Raw genomic sequence first — 21,777 nt, 5'->3', positions numbered from 1 at the left:
GAAATCTCCCTCAGCAAACAGGTTGCGAATGCTGTTTGTGAACTCGGCACTGAAAAAGCTCATTATACTTACGAAGACAATTTCAATTTATAGAGCCGAGGGATTAAAATCTCAGCTTAGTATAAGTAATTGATAGACCTGTAGCCTCATATCAGGTCAATATTTTTGAGTTCCATTCCAATTCGGTTTATTTTGTGTAAGTGTTAATTTTTTCAGTCTGGTTGGCGCAATTTTCATCAATCAGAATTTTCGTTATTCTATCCATATTCTACTTTACTCTTCCATATTCAGAAAAATCCAAAGATTTTGACTGGAATATGTGATAAAGTGCCTCCTGATTGTAACGCTGGTTACTTTGACGTTTTTGACCTTCTGATTACATTGAACAAGTTATTGAGATTGGCTTATGTTTTTTGATCAAAACTGCTTTTTTGACTCCCTAACTTTTGATGTACCAAACAATTATAACTTTCCATCTCTCAAACTCTATCTTTGCGAAATTTTTAAAGTTATTTTTCCCGATTATTGAGAAGAGCAACCATCAATCCACTCCCCAAAAAATGACAAAAGCGACATTGAAAATTACCGACCAGTTTCAATGCTTAGTTTACCACAACAAAATAGCCTAATTAAAGTGATAAACTTATTAAATAGCTATGTTATGTTTAATGTTCATGCCTGTTTCTCGAGCGCCATTTGAAGGTTTTTAGAGACAGGTCGGGCAGGTGGTTTTCTGGTGGAAAGGGGGAAACTTGAACTTGCTTAAAGAGTCTGGTGGTGGACTGCTGAACCTATTGAGCTCGGGTGAGGTTATTTCTTGTTTTTGATGTTTATGGTTTGATATTAAAATCTGAATCTATTTAACTCTCTTTTGTTTGTTGATCTATGAAATTCCCACTAACAGTTTGTCAGGAGATATTATGGTCCACAGTCCCGTAAAACCAATGAAATTCCCTAAGCTGCGTCAGATGAAAAAAAAATGAATAAAAAATGTACAAGCACAGATTGGTTAGATCCTCCAGGAATGATAAAATGGATTGGATGCAATGGTTGTTCTAGTAGGTTCCTACGTTGAAATTTCTCTTATCAACTCTAGGAAAGTCCAATGGTTTCAATGTACTTTATGCCTTATAGTAACATCTTTTAATATAGCAAGAATATGCAAAGGTTTAGTTCCAAACAAATATGTTAATACAGCATTTTCAAATGTCCGAGTATTCAAGAGAGTGACAGAACACTCACGTGGTCTGTTGGCAGAAAGTATGTAAGACAAAAAAATGACATCTTCTACAAGGTAGAGGTTTTTACAAAATGGTTATTTTTTAAAGATTTTTGGAGCAACGAAACGAACGCAAACAAACCACAAACCTGAGCTCATTGACAAATAAAAAAATATTCGAGCAAATGTCGTTTTACTTCCAAAACCCCATCCCCAATTTTCAGCTCTGAGTGAAATCAAGCAGAGAATAAAGCTAATAAACAGTGAGCTTGGTGAAAAAAATACAAAGGGAGCTATAGGACTTACTGTTTCGGATGACAAAATTGCTCCTTTTTAAAATAATAACTATCAAAAATTGTTGCCTAAACTACTCAGCGAGCCAATATTGCAGCTCCTAGCCGTAAAACTTGAACATATTTTTTCGTCATTGAAGACAATCTATACAACGAGATAGTTTTTTCCGAAGAGATCAAAAACAGATCCAGATAAATTAATTCCTGAAGTTTTCAAAGATCTGGTTAGTAAGTCGAATGGTATTACAGGAATTGCTTATATGCTGATAAACTTATTGGAGATGGCAAAATACTGAAACACCTAAGCCTTTCTCTTTTGCACAAAGCGTATCGTCTCACGCAAAGATAGACAGAATTTTGAGACTACTTGCCATTGACAACACGTCTAAAAGAGCATGATTCAAGGTCCTCTCCACTTACAGTGAACCTAACTACCTTAATTAAGAAGCTCTTTTATAATTTCAGAAGATAGAACCCAACAAAGCAACCCTAAACTGTCCCCTTGAGCCAATGGTTATAGGACCTACTTCTCTCAGCCTCAAATATGACGTAAGGGGACGACTGACTGTTACATTTTGCACCCTGGTTACTCCGTATGTACTACCACCGCCTTATCAAGCAATATCAACCATTTTTTGGAAAACGTATAAGAATGTTGGGTTCATGTATGCAAAAACTAGGAGCAATAAGCGTACCAGCACTATGTCAGTTGCATCAGAAAAGTGTAATATTATCTTATGACCGACTAGTTTCAGAGACTGAGAGACACTCGCTTCCAATATGGTACAAGAAATCTTCTGTAATGCGTCTTTCAACTTAACTTTTTAATGTGAGTGATCGACAAAAGGAGTTTTTCACGGTGCAGAAATGCACAGTCATCCGCTTACGTATAAGTTTTAGAGACATAGGCCCTTTAACCATTGGCTCGAAGGTGAGGAACACTACTTCTTCCGTTTTTTCACCTCACTCTGTCAGAGCCACTTCGGTTTGCTTGAAACATTGGACATCAAGATCAAGCTACTGCTTGAAGGCTACTACCAAAATGCCCCCTACACTTGTAGAACCTGCAACACCCTAAAAAAGTTCAATTTTGTGCCAGATGAAAACTGAGGGGTGAAAACCCTTCGAAAATTGTCCTAAAACCTACACTACTACTACTACTACTACTACTACTACTACTACTACTACTACTACTACTACTACTACTACTACTAAATACACTCTAGCAATTAATTTCAATATCCACGTCAGGAATCCATCAACAATTACAACTAAGATAACTCAAGAAATTAAAAGATATAAATAGTTTTAGCTCAAGTAAATTTTTCAGTTTAGACCATTAGGTCGTTGATTGGTCGACCTTCCCAATCAAGTTGTTCCCTGCTCCAGTAGTAGCATTCTATTGGGAACATGCGAGCTCTACTCAACTAGAATGATAATTGTTCAAATTGCGCATAGCAATTTAATTATAGCTCCATTTTTTGGTTACAAGAGGTGAGAACGCCCGCGAAAGACTCAAAAACAATATAGAAGAGATATGGAAGATCACCAAGTTTCAAGAAATTGACTGCGTCATAGAGGACGTGAAACAAATTGGCTAATAGTCCTTCATACACGAAACGAGTGTATCTCGGTAAAAAATTAGACCCCGGCGAACAAAAAATGCAGAATATTGCTCTCAAATGGAGACGCCATCCAGAACGACAATGTCAGCTTGAAGGACCTTCAAATACGGCGTCCAAAGCTTCAAAAACTGGACGGTAAATTTTTCAGTTTGAACCATTAGGTCGTTGATTGGTCGAGCTTCCCAATCAAGTTGTTCCCTGCTCCAGTAGTAGTTTTCTATCGGGAACATGCCCGCTCTACTCAACTAAGTTGCGCATAGCTATTTGAATATAACTCCAATTTTTGGTTCACCTTCCGGCAATCATGAACTCGGTTCTTCTGAAATGCACAGTCATCCGCTTACGTATAAGTTTTAGAGACATAGGCCCTTTAACCATTGGCTCGAAGGTGAGGAACACTACTTCTTCCGTTTTTTCACCTCACTCTGTCAGAGCCACTTCGGTTTGCTTGAAACATTGGACATCAAGATCAAGCTACTGCTTGAAGGCTACTACCAAAATGCCCCCTACTCTAGAAATGAGCATGGCTAGGTCTCTAAATACCTAGAACACGCGAGCGCCGTTAAAAACAGGGCTGGGAACTCAAGTAAATTTTAGATGGGTCAGCCTAAAAACCGCCATATCTCAACATAACTCGTTAAAATAATGCGTGCGTCGGGTTGTCACGAGCAATTTACGGAATCCAGATCAGCAAGCACGTGCTCCACCTCTGAAACCACTGATTTCATTCAAATCGCCGACAAAGAAACATTGAAAACCAAACGACCAGCAAAAAGCAGCTTCAAGAAAACAAAAACAAAATAAAGGAGAACATCGATGAAAAAAAAGACATCGATGGAAAAAAAAACCCCGAAAACACCCAATGAAACGAACTATAAATGAAATCAACATTGGACGAACACCTGAAACAAGACGTGAGAACGTCCGCGAATGACTCGAAAACGATATAGAAGAAATATAGAAGATCACCACGTTTCAAGAAATTCACTGCGTCATAGAGGACGTGAAACGATTTGGCTAGCAGTCTTTTATACACAAAACGAGTGTATCTCGGTAAAAAATTAGACCCCGACGAACAAACAATGGAGAATATATGGTCTCAAATGGAGACGCCATCCAGAACGACAATGTCAGCTTGAAGAACTTTCAAATACAGTGTCCAAAGCTTCAAAAACTGGACGGTGATTGGAGGACAGTCGAGACAGCGACTGAGGCAAATAGCAACTGACTACATACAACTGACGCTTCCTATTAAAATTATGAGCCAGAAGAAAAAACATGCCCATGGAATCTTAAACGACTATTTGAAGAGAAAGTATTTGCAAGCAAAGTAGGTCTTCACTGCAGGAACACTTTGTTTTTAGATAAGAATAAGCAGTTCCCAGACGAAATGTACCTGAAGGATGAGAATTAAAAAAATAGCATGTAACGACCAGCAGAAGTGTGAACTCTTCAATGTGTTCTTCTCGAATTTATTTTCACAAGGAGGTGAAAGTACTCCCCACAACTACGAAAAGTTAGACTTTGTCTTCAAGCTATTGACGGAAGAAGAGATAAAGCAGATCCGAATAAACCCCCATATAGAACCATAACTTCACCGATCTCAACACGGGTCCAAACAAATTAAGTCTGCCGTTCTTAAGCTTGAAATTGACAATAAAATGGACAATAAGGACATCTCAAACTGGACAGCTTAAACTGGACAATAAGGAAATCACAAGTCAATAAGGAAACCACACCATCACAGGTATGGTAACCCTCAAAAACAGATATTGAAAAGATCTAAGAAAATCAGAAAGAGCGACTTCATGGACCACAAAGAGAGACTGTTCCGTACAAAAGTCCTGCAGCTATCCATGTTCATAGAACTGCATGATGTGTTTTACTACATTTCAGTGCCACAAGAAAACTACGCATCCGATTATACATTATGCAGTATCCACTCGTAGAGGTTCAACCCGTCAACAAGCTTAGTTCAGCGTGTCCCGACCCCGCTTAAGAAAATGCGATAAAACTTCTGGAGGTAAGCTCCTAGACTACTGAACATTGTAGAAAAGAATGTGAAAACAGATGGGGTAATCGAAAAAATTGTAATCACAGAGCTATACCAAACGTTCTTCCGAGAAACTTCTGACAAGATTAACTCATGCGCATGGCTAATGCTATGCACTTGTAGAACCTGCAACACCCTAAAAAAGTTCAATTTTGTGCCAGATGAAAACTGAGGGGTGAAAACCCTTCGAAAATTGTCCTAAAACCTACACTACTACTACTACTACTACTACTACTACTACTACTACTACTACTACTACTACTACTACTACTACTAAATACACTCTAGCAATTAATTTCAATATCCACGTCAGGAATCCATCAACAATTACAACTAAGATAACTCAAGAAATTAAAAGATATAAATAGTTTTAGCTCAAGTAAATTTTTCAGTTTAGACCATTAGGTCGTTGATTGGTCGACCTTCCCAATCAAGTTGTTCCCTGCTCCAGTAGTAGCATTCTATTGGGAACATGCGAGCTCTACTCAACTAGAATGATAATTGTTCAAATTGCGCATAGCAATTTAATTATAGCTCCATTTTTTGGTTACAAGAGGTGAGAACGCCCGCGAAAGACTCAAAAACAATATAGAAGAGATATGGAAGATCACCAAGTTTCAAGAAATTGACTGCGTCATAGAGGACGTGAAACAAATTGGCTAATAGTCCTTCATACACGAAACGAGTGTATCTCGGTAAAAAATTAGACCCCGGCGAACAAAAAATGCAGAATATTGCTCTCAAATGGAGACGCCATCCAGAACGACAATGTCAGCTTGAAGGACCTTCAAATACGGCGTCCAAAGCTTCAAAAACTGGACGGTAAATTTTTCAGTTTGAACCATTAGGTCGTTGATTGGTCGAGCTTCCCAATCAAGTTGTTCCCTGCTCCAGTAGTAGTTTTCTATCGGGAACATGCCCGCTCTACTCAACTAAGTTGCGCATAGCTATTTGAATATAACTCCAATTTTTGGTTCACCTTCCGGCAATCATGAACTCGGTTCTTCTGATTTTCTTACTTTTAATTTAAGTTTTTATTTAAGCATGACATGGTTAATTCAAAATTGTCTTAAAAACCCTTTCAACCCAAAATCAAAATCAAGATAAAATTCATGATATGACCGACTGCCACTTACTCCGCAGACTCAATTTTGATGTCCTCATCACGCGTTGTCTTCATGTCAGTGAGCCTCCAGAATATTGAGTGTGTCAAGATACAGTGTGTCAAGATACAGTGCCAGTGATCATCAGAGCTGATCATGTTTTTACAGAATTTTGCTGATTATAGAACCTTATCTACATCCTCATAATTCACAGCCTCGTAAAATTGACAAATTCAATCGTTATCCGACTGCACTTTGAATCTTGGTTTTAAAAGGCGTTTGAAATTTCTTTTCAATCAACCCAGTGAGAAGTTGGTCATGCAATATTTTGATATCTAAATAGATATATTATATTAGATAACATTACTTCATTGGTTGGAATCTCGTTTTTTTTTTCATCGGATTTCATCTGAGTTCACGCTCAATCCCAAGCCCCTTTACTCTGATCCATGAATCAAAAAAATTTTCCCAAGTATCTGATTTAATCTGTCCACTCTGCCTTTGAGGTACTACTAGACCCAGACGTACTCGACATCTTGATCTACCTGGACAACTCTTGCCCGTCATCAGAGCTGATCATGATTTCTTCCCATGCCTTCAACTGCTCCTGAAGCATTTTAGGATGGTTCGGCAGCTTCATCACCTTGGACTCTGTTCAAGGAAAAATAATGGTGCAGACTCAGACACACGTTCTTCGCTAGATCCTCCTCTAAAAGAGACTCTGTTGCATCCCTGTTATCTCTAGATACCTTGCCTAACCCCTTTCATCCAGTGGTTATCCCATTGAGATATAGAAGCAGTGGTCTCTTTAAAGCCTAGGGTCCAATTTCCACAAGGAACCGACAATAATCTTTCTTATGCTTCCTCATGTAATTTTTTGTCAATACGTACAACCGAGAGGTTAAGGTGGCCCTGAATACAAGAAAAATGCATTCGACTCCAAATTTTTACCTCCATAAGTATGGTGAATTCCCTGCAGGCAGTCTCCTACAGCTCAAGTCTCTTTTTAAAATCAACTGCATGTATTGACGCCTCTGTAGATGTTTTGACTCTCTTATACTTCATCACGTTTTCCTCGATCCATCGCTGTGCGGGCATCGAGCTCACTGCGAAGACGGTTACCTTCTGTTGTTTTCCGGTAACCTTGTCGCACGAGTTTCTTCCACTTCCCTTATCAGGCAGAGATGCTCTTCTTAGGGTACCAAACAGTCTGAGCCGCGCAAGGACACGAGTAGTCGCCTTTTGTCAGTCTAATGCTCCGGATGTGGCGTTCTCCAGGTGCCCCCAGAAAAGGTTCAAACTCCATCATATTCTCATGATTTCAGTTGGATTCATCCAGAGCACGGGCGTGTTTTGATACTTTCCCACTCAAACTATGCTTCTCAAAGTCATAAGAGTGTCCCCTCTCGAGATTAAATATTTCCTCTCCCCAGATATCTCACAAGTCATCCACTCTGGGTCCAGTTACTGCTGCCCACATCTTCCTAAGCATTTGGTGCGAGTGATGCGACATTCTCGCCAACCGCACACTCTTGAGTACTGAAAAGGATCTGTCGAATATTAACCTCTGGCAGAACACTTCCACCAATGACATGTGCAGTGCATAATTACTCCCACAAAAATTCGCCAGAACTGATCCCGCCAAGGATTTCGCTTTCATCGGTAGACTATGTGCTTCTTCCACCGGGAATCCCATCTCCGTTTTATGGCCCACCTTCCATCCCTTGATGTGCTTCTGGGTCATCTGTAGCAATCCTGATCAGGATTTCACGCTCAATGCCGTAACTAGATGATCCTCAGACTTTAGCATCTCTAGCGACTCCAGACTACACCTTCTCGAGAAGAATCCTATGCCGTTGCATAAATCACGGTTGTGCTCGCGTAGCAGTCAGATAGAAATTGGACATCGCTTTTCGCTTTCTCTCCGACATCACCAAACCAATTGGCCAAGTCCCTCATTTGGAAGTAATGAATCCTCACGTTTGATCGCCCAACACATGAGTGTCCTTCACCTCTTGTCACTAAGTCAGACTCCGTTTTCTTCAGCAGTTCCTTTCTAGATTTTTCGTTTTCACTTTACATTCTTCTTGATGAGGTGAGCTCAATTTGTGTATCACGTTCAGGTTCGCCAAACCCTAATCGTTCCCAGGTAGGGGTCTGGCCAGCTTCGGTCTCTTCGTTCAAGTTGGTCTAATGTTGCGGGCACCAATAAAGTCTCAACAGCCTCCAGACCACTCCCACGTTTGTGATCAAGACAGTTTCTTTGCCACCGATTCTGGATTCTACTCTCTTCTCTCTTACTTCTACTTTCTTAGTGATAATGGCACGCAGATAGTTTTGGAATCATTTTCAAGAAGTAAGCTTAGGCTTGGCTTCTCCCTCTGTAGTGTATCCATTTCAGTTATCTTCTTTGTCCAAAACTTCAGCAACTCCTTGACTTCAAAGTTCATGTACGCAGCACCTGGAAATTTTCTTTGCCACCAAGCCTGAATTCTTCTCTCTTCTGTGTTACTTCTACTCTCTTACTGATCATGGCACCCAGATAGTTTTGGGATAATTTTCAAGAAGCAAGCCTAGGCTTGGTTTCTCCCTCTGTAAGGTATCGATTTCAGTTGTGTTCTTCGTCCAAAACTTTAGCAGCTCCTTGACTTCATAGTTCATGTACGCAACACCTGGTTCTGTGCCAAAGAAAGGGTTTCAAGAGATCCCCATATCTACGGAGACATCTTGATTCTCCCCCGTTTGTATGGTTTTGAGAGTTCTACAGCTTTTGCCATCGCACGATGCCCATAATTTCAACTGTCGAATGTCTTGCCCGTGGTTCTCGAGAGATTGCATGGAATCAGTGTCCTTCTCAATCACCGCATTCTAGTATACGTTCAGGGTGATGCTCGAGACTCTCCTTTCCAATGCTCGATTCTTAGTTGCCCTCTGGTAGCAGGCTTGGATTGCCGCATCAGGTATCATTGACACGTAGCGTCTTTCTTCCTCGCTAGGCTCAACTCAGAATCGTCTCGAGCGACATGCTGCGTCATCATTTGGTAAACGTGTAGACCGCTGTCGCCGATTTTCAGCTTATCGCACAAAGTCCGGTCTTGAAGTGAAACTCAAGCCAGGCACCATGCAAACAGCAGTTGACCCTCGGTCCTGATGAAAGGGTTCGCCATCAGAAGCTTGGCTGACTAACAAGCCCTCATTTCAATCTCAAAGTTTTCTAGCTGTAGTTTCTTCCAGGTTCTCCCTTAAATGGCTCCTCAGTTCCAATTTTTTCACTTCTGCCTTTTGCTGCGTCGCCCAACTCCGGCGCTTCCGGGACACTCCTCTATCTAGCTTCTGCGAACACTTCTCCAGTTCCTTAATCATGTCCAAGGCTATCCACTAAGAACGAGCCGTGTTTCTCGGGAGGCTTTCTCTAGCGGATCGCTCATGATTTGTTGCCCGACACTCTGGTGTTGACGCTAGATCCAATCTATGCAGACATCCACTTTCAATAACTGCTCACTGGTAGATCCTCTCTTTATCTTCACTCGCTGCGGCCTGAAGCCTTGTTTGTCACTGGCCCCGGTGCACTCTCCATGTCGGCCATCACTTCTGTTGGTTTTCTAGAAGTTGAATTTACTCTGTAGGCCGCCGTATTCTTTCTCGCCAATATCATCGGTAGTATTTTCTGCAAGTTCGCCTCCGTTACTGCTTCTGCTGAGGGACTTCCTTCCTCATTTTACCGTTTCCTTTTCCTTGTCCTCGACTATTTGAATGGGGGCGTGGACACAACCACTACCGAGGCTGCATCTTTCTCCTGGTCCCCTCCCGCTGATTGTTGCGCCCCTTATTCTCTTGTCTCTAATGCCTTTTTCCCCCTCTAGTTTTAGGTAAAATCATATTTTTACCTAAATTATTAGATTTATCCTTGTTAAGCAATTTTGCCTTGACTTTCTCACTTTCACATTTTCTGTTTAGAGTAGAGTTCTCTTTACAAGATCTAGGTAAAGTGCCTAGCCTGGTCTCCTTGGTATGAATAATCTTGTTGATCAGCTCCCCTCTCGCGTCCATGTCCAATACGGTTCCCATCAAATGGGCTCTCGGAACTCTACAATTATGTCCCAAAATCCCAACATCTGTCTTCCTCGCCACCATTCGCTTGAATTTTAGCAAAACTTCTCCCATCCCTCTTGATCTGAGTACTCATAAACGTCGTCTTATTCCCTTCGAAGGTGTTCTTGTCCCCACTCTCATTGCTCAAGAATACTGTGTTCAATGCTACCGGCTGACTCCCAAGTTGCAGATCCAGGTTCTTCGAAGGAGATCCAAGAGGTGACGTCGCCGTGTTTTCCCGTTCACTGCCACCCAAGTCACGCAGAAGCTCCAGTGTGGTACCAGGGCTGTACGTCTGGTTGTCCCTTCAGCGGTCGCACCAGTGACCAATTCTTCGTCGGCCTCCCTAGGTGCTTCTTCCCCCTCAGCAGCTTCCAAGCGCTCTCGCTTCAGGGTGTCCTCGAACCTGTTTTCCGCAGGGAGATTTCTCTTGTTTCCAGCAGTATCAATCCACAGTTGCAAGGGTGTAATCGGGTTCAGCTTCTCATGATCTCTGAGAGGTATGTATAGGGCGCCAGCCGCATCAAGCCTGTGTCCCTCATGTTGCAACTTTACCTCTTCCAACCCTTAAGGCGACAGATTTTTCCTGGTGTTGCAGACAATCTCCGCATTCAGGCCTAAGGGCCCTTCCTCCACTATGACCAGGCCATCATTTTAATTGGCGTCAGTAGGCTCATGATCAAAAACGCATCTATCCGTAAGAACTCCACACATCTGCTGAGTAGGAAAGCTGGCCCATCCTGGATGAAAGCTTCGAAGATCTTTTTACCAGCCTAGAACAACCTATCCATGACCTCTTCTCCCAACAACGGTTGACGAATCTCAAGATTTCATATGCTTTCATCGTTCACAATTCCCCCTGACCTGATCCTTCCGAAAATGAGCAATGATTGTATCATTCTCCAGTAAGACAATTGTACCTAACTTTAACTCACTTCTTTCCGCTTTCTCGTGCTGATTCTGCATAAACTCCCACCCTTGCATGATCAAGGTGGGAGCAGTTTCTTTTGTCTTGTCACCAACGCTCTCGAGTCTTTGGGTTAGGAAAAGCTAACTTCCTCTTTCTTGCGTGAGGCAAAACACCAATGATTCCTGTTGTTTTGCTTGTTGATCAGTTTCTCCGATCATGCACCGGTCTCAATTAACTACCCATTGAGCTAGCTGACGATTGTGAGCACCATGTTTCAAAAACCACACATTTGTAGTCAAGTGATTGATCACGCGATGGTCGTCATTGTTTTCTGGTTTGAACTTCAATTGCCTGGGCAGGTTCGAGACATCCAGACACAACACCTCATCGAGCACTATCAAAGTTCGGCAAACTCGTAGTTGCCATTCAGGGCATGGGATATCTTCTCAGCTTGCTGCCAGTTGCGATCTCAAGAATCGCAAGTTCTTCCGCTCCTTTTCACGATTGGGATTAGCAATCAGCATTCACACTCCACTGCTCTCCGCTATAAGTGCCAGCACCACTATTGAAGGGCCGGCGGCGTGCTCGCTTATCCAGTTTATGAACACCACTTTGGTCTTCGATCCTAACCTTAACGCCACTAACTCTTGTTTTTCCACCGTCCGCCAGATCACCTGAAGTCCTTCCTTGTGCAGGTGATCATTCAATCCGCCAAACAACAGCAGCTCGGGTTCACAAGGCGTCTCGTGACTGTTCTTGTGTCGCTGGAAGAGTTTGTTCAGCCACTCCATGCCTCTTGGTTGATCAAAGTGGATGCGTTTAGATTAGCACCCAGTCGGCAGGCAGTCTTTCATCATGCCGGTCACAACCAGGAACCTCAAGGGCATGACGCTAATTCTCTCTCTGGATCTCAACTATCGCGCCGTTGATATGGCGCGCTCTCTAGTTCTTGTTTCGTCCTTTGTCGTCCAGCTGCATGTTCTACGGCACCGTAGGAATCGTCAATTTTGTGGGATCCAGATAGATCCTCACCTCTTGCAACAAGCAGCTTAATTTCTCCAATAACTGGGTCATCTTCGTGGATTCGCCTCTAGAAATGACATTCGCGCCCATTATCGTTGTGAACGTATGTATTTTCCTCACCTGCAGTATCTCTGGTGAAGCCAGCATCTGAGGTTTCGCCGCACCTGAGAAGCTCAAGATATCGATTTGAGGGCAAACCCTGACTCTAGTGAGAAGCCTGACTCTAGTGAGAACCCTGACTCTAGTGAGAACCCTGACCAAGCTGTTCCTATGGTCAAGTGAACTGCGCTTTTGGTATCCGTGGTTTCGTCAGATAATCCACCCAGGCCGCATCGTGGAATGCTGCTCTCCTTTCTAACTGGGCACTCGTCCAGTCCTCCCTATTGTGTTATCGTATCTCGAATTGACGTCTTTCTTGTAGTTAGATATAAAGGCACCCCACACCGGATGTATCTTCCAAGTAGCCGGCTCCTCTCCCGACGCGGCGCTCTCGCCGACCTTGCCTGCAATCTTTTTTGTAATTCCTCGTGACTGGACGTCCCCGCGCTGCTTTGGCTGCCACTGGTTGAGTTGGGCGTCAATCCAGGGAGTGCCACATCTACTGTTAGCAGCTTGGTCTTTCTGAAGTCCAGATCTCTCAAAAATGGTGTGGGTAATCGAGGGGTCCAAGTCTCCAGATCTTCACTAACTTGCTCTTGAGCAACGCAATCGATATTGAACCGGCCAGTCGCCCTGGGCACTTTGTCAACCTCCATTTTCAAATCTGGCCTTGAACGTGTCACCAGAGGTTCACTCGGCGACTTCGTTTTTCCATCTCTACCTTTGACAGCTTCCTGCGGCAACTTCTATATCTGCTCATTGGACCTCCCATCCTGTTCTTTGGCCGAGTGGGAAGAAGAAACTTGCCAGCACCATACTCAGTGGTGTTATTCAAGCCGGGATTTCTCGCCAAATTGAATCCCTCAAACATCCATCAGTGCTCTACGACAGCTTTCTGGTTTGCTCCTTGTTCGAGATTTCATCGTACGTGCAGCCCACAATCAACAAGGTCTCCATTTCAGACTTCCTACCTTCTCCTTGAGAACCTAGTTGTAAGATGGCACTCAACATCACCGCTATCCACTCGTTCACTTGGGAAAAGTCCAGATCACCCAAACACCTGTAATTCATCGAGTGTTGGCTTTTTCAGTGCCACTGGCATCGATTTTCAGAATTGATCAGCCACAACTGATGAGTTTAGATTGCTCAAGAAACACCAACTCTGATATTACCGCTCAAGTTGTACCAATCCAGAAACCACCACGCAAGAAAAACTTACCAAATTTAATCACTCGAGAAGGTTTTGCTCTAGATTCTCTTGAATGTGTGAATCTTCAGATCCTCACTAAATGTTTTGAAAGTCGGTTTTGATCGTTTCGCGATTCTTTTTTCTGTAAAATTATCAAGTTCACTCTGAAAACAGAACTGCATTTTAGCCTTTTCAGTTCGCTACTACTTGGCTAACTCACAATTACAAAATGAAAAGGTTTTATACAGTTTTGAAAAGAGATTTTTTTCATCAATTAGTCGACTGCTTGCTCCAATGAGCAAAGCTTCAAGTTTACGTGCACCACTTCAAACGTCAATTCAAGATAAAATCATTCAATTGTTGTTTTAATCTGGCACCGTAGAATTTGGATTTTATCATTAAATTAGGCAACCAAGATATTCTTTTAAAAAATAATTCTTACACTAAGTACGACCACCCAGTTTACCCTATGAAGTCCCAATTCAAGAGTCCTGTCGCAACTCAAAAATCAGGCAATGCTCAGGTAATACTTCTTGTGCAGGTGTAATGTGATGTCTCCCTTTCCGTGAAATTCACGAGTAGGATGGCACACAGCTCCTGAGGTTTCGAATTGCCTCTGTTTGGATCGTAGACTGGTAATGAGACCTCCTTCACCTCTCTCTTCATTTGCGAAATCTCTTTCCGCGCCCTATACCGATTTCAGCAGCAACTTCATATTTCTGAGATCCCTCACCTGCAGGCATGACAAGCATGCATTGATCCACCTCTCGCAATCCTTCCTCATTTCTGGGTTCCTCATTTTATGCCTGGGCAGGGTTTTCTCTTCGTCCCTCCTCTTACAGGCCACTTCACCGCCCGCCGTGAGATCGTGTAGCTCTTATCGCTCCTTGTTAAACTGGCTCAAGAACTTTTAGCTGTCCTTCTCCAGGGCCCCTTTTTGTCTTTCCCCTGTTCTTATCTATTTGGAGCAATTTCTAGTCATTTTGTCATTTTTGCACTACCATTTTCTTAGCCTGAGCGGACGATAACAACAAGAAGCTGGTCCTCCCCAAATTCAATTTCCTCACGACAGGGAACCCTGAAAAGGCGGTTGGTAGCATATCACGCTGAAGATTCACGCTCAGCTGCCTCTTTATCAACTAGAATTTTTCCGTCTGAGCGGGATTTTCAAGATCTCTCCAGCTTGCTTCTCAAGAGGGTTCAAGTTCAAGAACTTTAGACATGCTTCAACCAGGCCCTGTCACTTTCCGCCCATTCTACACTGTAGCTATCCTCTGAAAATCAACACAATCAATTTGGGATCCTTGATCTTCCCAAACAGTACCGTCTCACTCATCTGCGTTCTCAAGTGTTCCTGATCGCACCAATTCAACGTCGTCCCATCAAGTACGCTGCTCAAATTGACATGTATCACCGAGTGCCATTACGCCGCAATCAAGGGGTCCGGGAAAGTATAGGTCACTGCTGGCCCATAGACGCAAGTCAACACTTCCACCAAACCACTTAACACTCTTAGGGGATCCGATCGCATGGCCAAGCACAGGTCATTCAAAAGCGGCATACCCCCATTCACCTCCAGAACCTGCCCTTTAGACTTCAGTTCCGTTTCGTCTTCCGTGAAATGCCTATTCTGCATCAATAGGGATCCACCAGGAGTGTTTTCAGCCCAGCAGCGCACTTATACGAGCAGGTTTGGATGGTGGGATGAACTTGTGCCGTGGCTATCGGATCCTCATACTTCATCAAACGATGAAATACTGCCAGATTCCCGTGCGTCAAAAGGCTCAAGATCAAAAACGCATCGTTCCGTAAGAGCTCCTTACATCTGCTGAGTAGGAAAGCTGGCCCATCCTGGATGAAAGCTTCGAAGATCTTTTTACCAGCCGAGAACAACCTATCCATGACCTCTTCTCGCAACAAAGGTGGACGAATCTCAAGATTTTATATGCTTTCATCGTTTATAATTCCCCCTGACCTGATCCTTCCAAAAATGAGCAATGATTGTATCATTCTCCAGTAAGACAATTGTACCTATCTTCAACTCTCTTCTTTTCGCTTTCTCGTGCTGATTCTGCATAAACTCCCACCCTTGCATTATCAAGGTGGGAGCAGTTTCTTTTGTCTTGTCACCAACGCTCTCGAATCTTGGGGCTAGGAAAAGCTCCTTCCTTTTTCTTGCCTGAGGCAATACACCAATGATTCCTGTTGTTCTGCTTGTCGATCAGTTTCTCCGGTCTCAATTAACTACCCATTAAGCTAGCTGACGATTGTGAGCACCATGTTTCAAAAACCACACAATTGTAGTCAAGTGATTGATCACGCGATGGTCGTCATTGTTTTCTGGTTTGAACTTCAATTGCCTGGGCAGGTTCGAGACATCCAGACACAACACCTCATCGAGCACTATCAAAGTTCGGCAAACTCGTAGTTGCCATTCAGGGCATGGGATATCTTCTCAGCTTGCTGCCAGTTGCGATCTCAAGAATCGCAAGTTCTTCCGCTCCTATTCACGATTGGGATTAGCAATCAGCATTCACACTCCACTGCTCTCCGCTATAAGTGCCAGCACCACTATTGAAGGGCCGGCGGCGTGCTCGCTTATCCAGTTTATGAACACCACTTTGGTCTTCGATCCTAACCTTAACGCCACTAACTCTTGTTTTTCCACCGTCCGCCAGATCACCTGAAGTCCTTCCTTGTGCAGGTGATCATTCAATCCGCCAAACAACAGCAGCTCGGGTTCACAAGGCGTCTCGTGACTGTTCTTGTGTCGCTGGAAGAGTTTGTTCAGCCACTCCATGCCTCTTGGTTGATCAAAGTGGATGCGTTTAGATTAGCACCCAGTCGGCAGGCAGTCTTTCATCATGCCGGTCACAACCAGGAACCTCAAGGGCAGGACGCTAATTCTCTCTCTGGATCTCAACTATCGCGCCGTTGATATGGCGCGCTCTCTAGTTCTTGTTTCGTCCTTTGTCGTCCAGCTGCATGTTCTACGGCACCGTAAAAATCGTCAATTTTGTGGGATCCAGATAGATCCTCACCTCTTGCAACAAGCAGCTTAATTTCTCCAATAACTAGGTCATCTTCGTGGATTCGCCTCTAGAAATGACATTCGCGCCCATTATCATTGTGAACGTATGTATTTTCCTCACCTGCAGTATCTCTGGTGAAGCCAGCATCTGAGGTTTCGCCGCACCTGAGAAGCTCAAGATATCGATTTGAGGGTAAACCCTGACTCTAGTGAGAACCCTGACTCTAGTGAGAACCCTGACTCTAGTGAGAACCCTGACCAAGCTGTTCCTATGATCAAGTGAACTGCGCTTTTGGTATCCGTGGTTTCGTCAGATAATCCACCCAGGCCGCATCGTGGAATGCTGCTCTCCTTTCCAACTGGGCACTCGTCCAGTCCTCCCTATTGTGTTATGGTATCTCGAATTGACGTCTTTCTTGTAGTTAGATATAAAGGCACCCCACACCGGATGTATCTTCCAAGTAGCCGGCTCCTCTCCCGACGCGGCGCTCTCGCCGACCTTGCCTGCAATCTTTTTTGTAATTCCTCGTGACTGGACGTCCCCGCGCTGTTTTGGCTGCCACTGGTTGAGTTGGGCTTCAATCCAGGGAGTGCCACATCTACTGTTAGCAGCTTGGTCTGTCTGAAGTCCAGATCTCTCAAAAATGGTGTGGGTAATCGAGGGGTCCAAGTCTCCAGATCTTCACTAATTTTCTCTTGAGCAACGCAATCGATATTGAGCCGGCCAGTCGCCCTGGGCACTTTGTCAACCTCCATTTTCAAATCTGGCCTTGAACGTGTCACCAGAGGTTCACTCGGCGACTTCGCTTTTCCATCTCTACCTTTGACAGCTTCCTGCGGCAACTTCTATATCTGCTCATTGGACCTCCCATCCTGTTCTTTGGCCGAGTGGGAAGAAGAAACTTGCCAGCACCATACTCAGTGGTGTTATTCAAGCCGGGATTTCTCGCCAAATTGAATCCCTCAAACATCCATCAGTGCTCTACGACAGCTTTCTGGTTTGCTCCTTGTTCGAGATTTCATCGTACGTGCAGCCCACAATCAACAAGGTCTCCATTTCAGACTTCCTACCTTCTCCTTGAGAACCTAGTTGTAAGATGGCACTCAACATCACCGCTATCCACTCGTTCACTTGGGAAAAGTCCAGATCACCCAAACACCTGTAATTCATCGAGTGTTGGCTTTTTCAGTGCCACTGGCATCGATTTTCAGAACTGATCAGCCACAACTGATGAGTTTAGATTGCTCAAGAAACACCAACTCTGATATTACCGCTCAAGTTGTACCAATCCAGAAACCGCCACGCAAGAAAAACTTACCAAATTTAATCACTCGAGAAGGTTTTGCTCTAGATTCTCTTGAATGTGTGAATCTTCAGATCCTCACTAAATATTTGAAAGTCGGTTTTGATCGTTTCGCGATTCTTTTTTTTTATAAAATTATCAAGTTCACTCTGAAAACAGAACTGCATTTTAGCCTTTTCAATTCGCTACTACTTGGCTAACTCACAATTACAAAATGAAAAGGTTTTATACAGTTTTGAAAAGAGATTTTTTTCATCAATTAGTCGACTGCTTGCTCCAATGAGCAAAGCTTCAAGTTTACGTGCACCACTTCAAACGTCAATTCGAGATAAAATCATTCAATTGTTGTTTTAATCTGGCACCGTAGAATTTGGATTTTATCATTAAATTAAGCAACCAAGATATTCTTTTAAAAATAATTCTTACACTAAGTACGACCACCCAGTTTACCCTATAAAGTCCCAATTCAAGAGTCCTGTCGCAACTCAAAAATCAGGCAATGCTCAGGTAATACTTCTTGTGCAGGTGTAATGTGATGTCCCTTTTCCGTGAAATTCACGAGTAGGATGGCACACAGCTCCTGAGGTTTCGAATTGCCTCTGTTTGGATCGTAGACTGTGAGTTAAGACTGGAGTGTATAACTCATAGAGTAATTTCGGATAGGGTACACCGTCTGCTCGTCACGCTATCTTATTTTCGGCCGGATAGATTCGTGCAACTTCTTAGTCTAATACCGATCCTAATCTTACTCTTATACTATCTAGTCTCAGGTTGTTTAACTAGTCTCTGCTAGGCTCAATAGATCTAGGGTATACTGGTTTATTGCGGCTGCTGAAGTGCTCGGGAGAGTCCAACTAATTTCTAAGTTAAATTCAAATCTCTCTGGTGCTGAAATTACAAGTAACTTCAGCACTTACAAATAAGTGGGTTGTTAGTTAGATGGATCATGATTGGTTAATATTAAATACTTTACATTGGTAAAATATCTAATTTATCCAATCATAAAATGTAGTTTAGATCAGGTTCCACCCATCCGGGTTTTACAGAGTTTTTTAGAATAGTTCTTCTGCAATTCGAAGGGTGGATGATGGACGTTGGTTTTTGGCGAACATCATAATTTTCTTCCGTTTCTTCTTTGTTAAAGAAGTTCCAGGAAGCTGGAGTTAGAGACATAAGACGTTGTGTCTTCTAGTGACAACGACTAAGTCTTTGCAACAAACTCAAATCTGATTTCAGAATGGTTGGCTATGTCAGGTTTTTCTGTTCTGCGTGGAGAACTTCTTTTGTGTCTGATCTAGTTTGGGAATGGCGTGGAGATTGTGCGTGGAGGGGATGCCTGGTTACTCGGATCTGTACGTATACTTGAACATCGAGGTGGTCATTGGTCTAGTTCAATGAAGTCCTTTTCTGCGAAGTCAAGTCGTACTCTAAATCCTTTGAGTTGTGATTGTGAGTGGCATATCGATTGTGGTTGGCCATTCTCTCTCGAGTGTAGTGGGGTCGTTTTGTCTTTAGATGTTCGTCCTTGGTGTTGTATTCTGATCTATGTATTGCATAATGTAATTTACATTTTATAAAACATTTATTAGTTTAATATTTTTTAATTATGATTTTAGTTAGTTGTTTTCACAAAAGCTTTTTGTTTTAGTTCGGTTATTTTGAAGAGTTACTCACCCTTGAGTAGCTCTTATTAAAAATAGAGGTGTGGTCACAAAGCGTGGATGTAGCGCGGTGGGTTAGGCCGGCTATAGAGCATGCTCAGGACGTCCTTCCTGGTGGGTTAGGCCAGGAGTGGGAGTATGATTTCATGCGGTTTTTGTGAGGGGTCCTGTTATGTGACAACGTTTTATGTTGGGTTTGTTGTGGTTTTTCTTATGTTTTGTTGGTTGTGTCCTTTTTTCAAAAATCAAATTGTTCGTGGTATGGGTTTGTCTTTCGACTTTTTTGTGTTTTATTATTTCTTTCTTAGACTTTATAATAGTCTTCAAAAGAATAAATTATCCAGTTTTAAACTGGGTTAATCCGGTTTGGGTACCGTTGGTTTCCTTTTCTTAGTCATGCTGTTATTCTATGATTTGTGGTATTTAGTAAGCTGCGTTGGTTAGTTTTGTTTAGTATATGATTCCTTTCCAACCGGGTTAAAGGAAAGTTTGAAACATGTTATTATATGTTAGAGTTGTTGAGTGTGAAAACTTGAAACTGAAATTCATTATTTTAAACAATTCTTCGTGGGCGAGCTGTGCGAGTGTGGATAGAATTTCTGTGCGAATGAATGAAAATATCAAAAGGTTAGTACTGCATTTGCATTTTATTAATTTACTGCATAGAATTTGGAAATTTACTGCTAGTTATGGGGGAATTTTAAGTTACAAATTTTCATCATAATTAGATTTACTGCTTGTGGGGAAAATTTTAGAAATGAATTTACTGCATTGGTATTAAATTTATAAATTTATAAGTGTAAGAGATTAATAGAATTTTTGAAATTTGTTTGATGAGATTTGTGATTTTTATTTGTCTTTTGTGGTGTTTGTAGGTGATTGTCGGATGAAGGCTAAAAATCTAAAGAAAACATGGATAAAGTATGGTGAGTTTTTTAATATTTTAATTAGTTAGTAATATTCATTTAATTCATACTTACCTGTTAGTCGTCGGGGAAAAAACCGTGGGGGAAGATGTCGTGGATGAGATCGGAAGTTGTTAGTAGTTTAGCTAAGATGCGGATGATATTTTTAGTCTGAAGCAGTGGCCAAAGCAATTGAAGTGCCTTAATAGTGGTTAGTTCTTCAGTGCCAACTGCAAACTCATAAGGTGTGTTTTGTATTAGATTATATAATTTGTGATTGAATTTAGTGTTGTGGATGAATTCTAAAATTGGGATTTCTATAGGTTGTACAAACTCGTGCGGGATAAGGAAGGGTCGGGATTCTTCGGCGTTGAAGGTCTTGGTGATGGGACAGAAGATGTATATTTGGGTTATGGGATCATAATTGCGAAGAATACCATGAAGGTTAGTATCTTTAATGCAATATGTGAAATTTAGGAAAAATGGTGAAGTGTATTTGGAATTAATGAATTGAAAACGATGGTGTGGTTGTCTAGAGGGTGTGTGTAGGTCAAAGTGATTTTGGATGAAGCGATAATAACTATATGTGTGGGTTTGTTTAGTGCGCAACATAATATCGTGTGAGCAGTGTAAATCTCTTTCGTGTGGTGCAAGGAAATGAAAGGTTAGTGAAAATATTTGGAAGCGTTCTTTAAAACTTTCGTATGCTTGTGTGTCTGTTAGTGCTTCTGAAATAATGTGATCAAACTTTCGGTCGAAGATGTTTAGTGTAAATATATATGGTGTCTTGATGAAAAATTTCTCGGTAATTTGTAGATTAGCGAAGCGATCGTCGTCTAAGAATTGATCTTGGTTAGCTCTGATGATGTTGTGATCATAGTATTCGAGTGTATATTCGTTAGCTCTAGGTGCAGTGTGTGTTTTTAGTGATTTTTTATATCCAACGTAAGTAAATTGTCTAGCGGTTAGTGGTGTAGTGAGTCGATATAGCATGTCCGTATTTCGCTCTATATCGATGTGAGTGTTAGATAAAGGTAAGCAAAGAGGGTTAGTAAAATGATAATATGAGGTCCAAGAGAGAGTGGGCATTAAAACGTATTCATCTACAAAGTTGCGTGTTTCGTTAGTGTCGTGGGGGGTGTTTAAGGTGTATTGTGGGAATGAGGGTAAGGTGATGGCTAAAAATTCTTTTGTGTTAGTATGCTTGGGGTGGTTGATGTATTCACGGGCTGTTCCTGGTTTTGCTGGGAAAGGATGGTTGGGGAACTTT

General features: G+C 42.3%; 1 protein-coding gene across 2 annotated transcripts in view; it reads left to right on the top strand.

The window, feature by feature from the left end:
- The first annotated feature begins 640 nt into the window (after nt 1–640).
- LOC134848869 (protein DEK-like) overlaps nt 641–21,777 on the top strand; it is a 128,754-nt gene continuing 107,617 nt past the window's right edge. For both annotated transcript variants that reach the window (XM_063866383.1, XM_063866382.1), the window contains exon 1: nt 641–654. The gene's annotated coding sequence lies outside the window, so the exon portion shown is untranslated. The remainder of the gene's footprint in view (nt 655–21,777) is intronic.

This window comes from Symsagittifera roscoffensis, chromosome 6 (genome assembly GCF_963678635.1).
Source record: "Symsagittifera roscoffensis chromosome 6, txSymRosc1.1, whole genome shotgun sequence".
Taxonomy (NCBI): domain Eukaryota; kingdom Metazoa; phylum Xenacoelomorpha; order Acoela; family Convolutidae; genus Symsagittifera; species Symsagittifera roscoffensis.
Note: the sequence above shows the minus strand (reverse complement) of the source record. Positions and strands in the feature narration are given on the sequence as shown.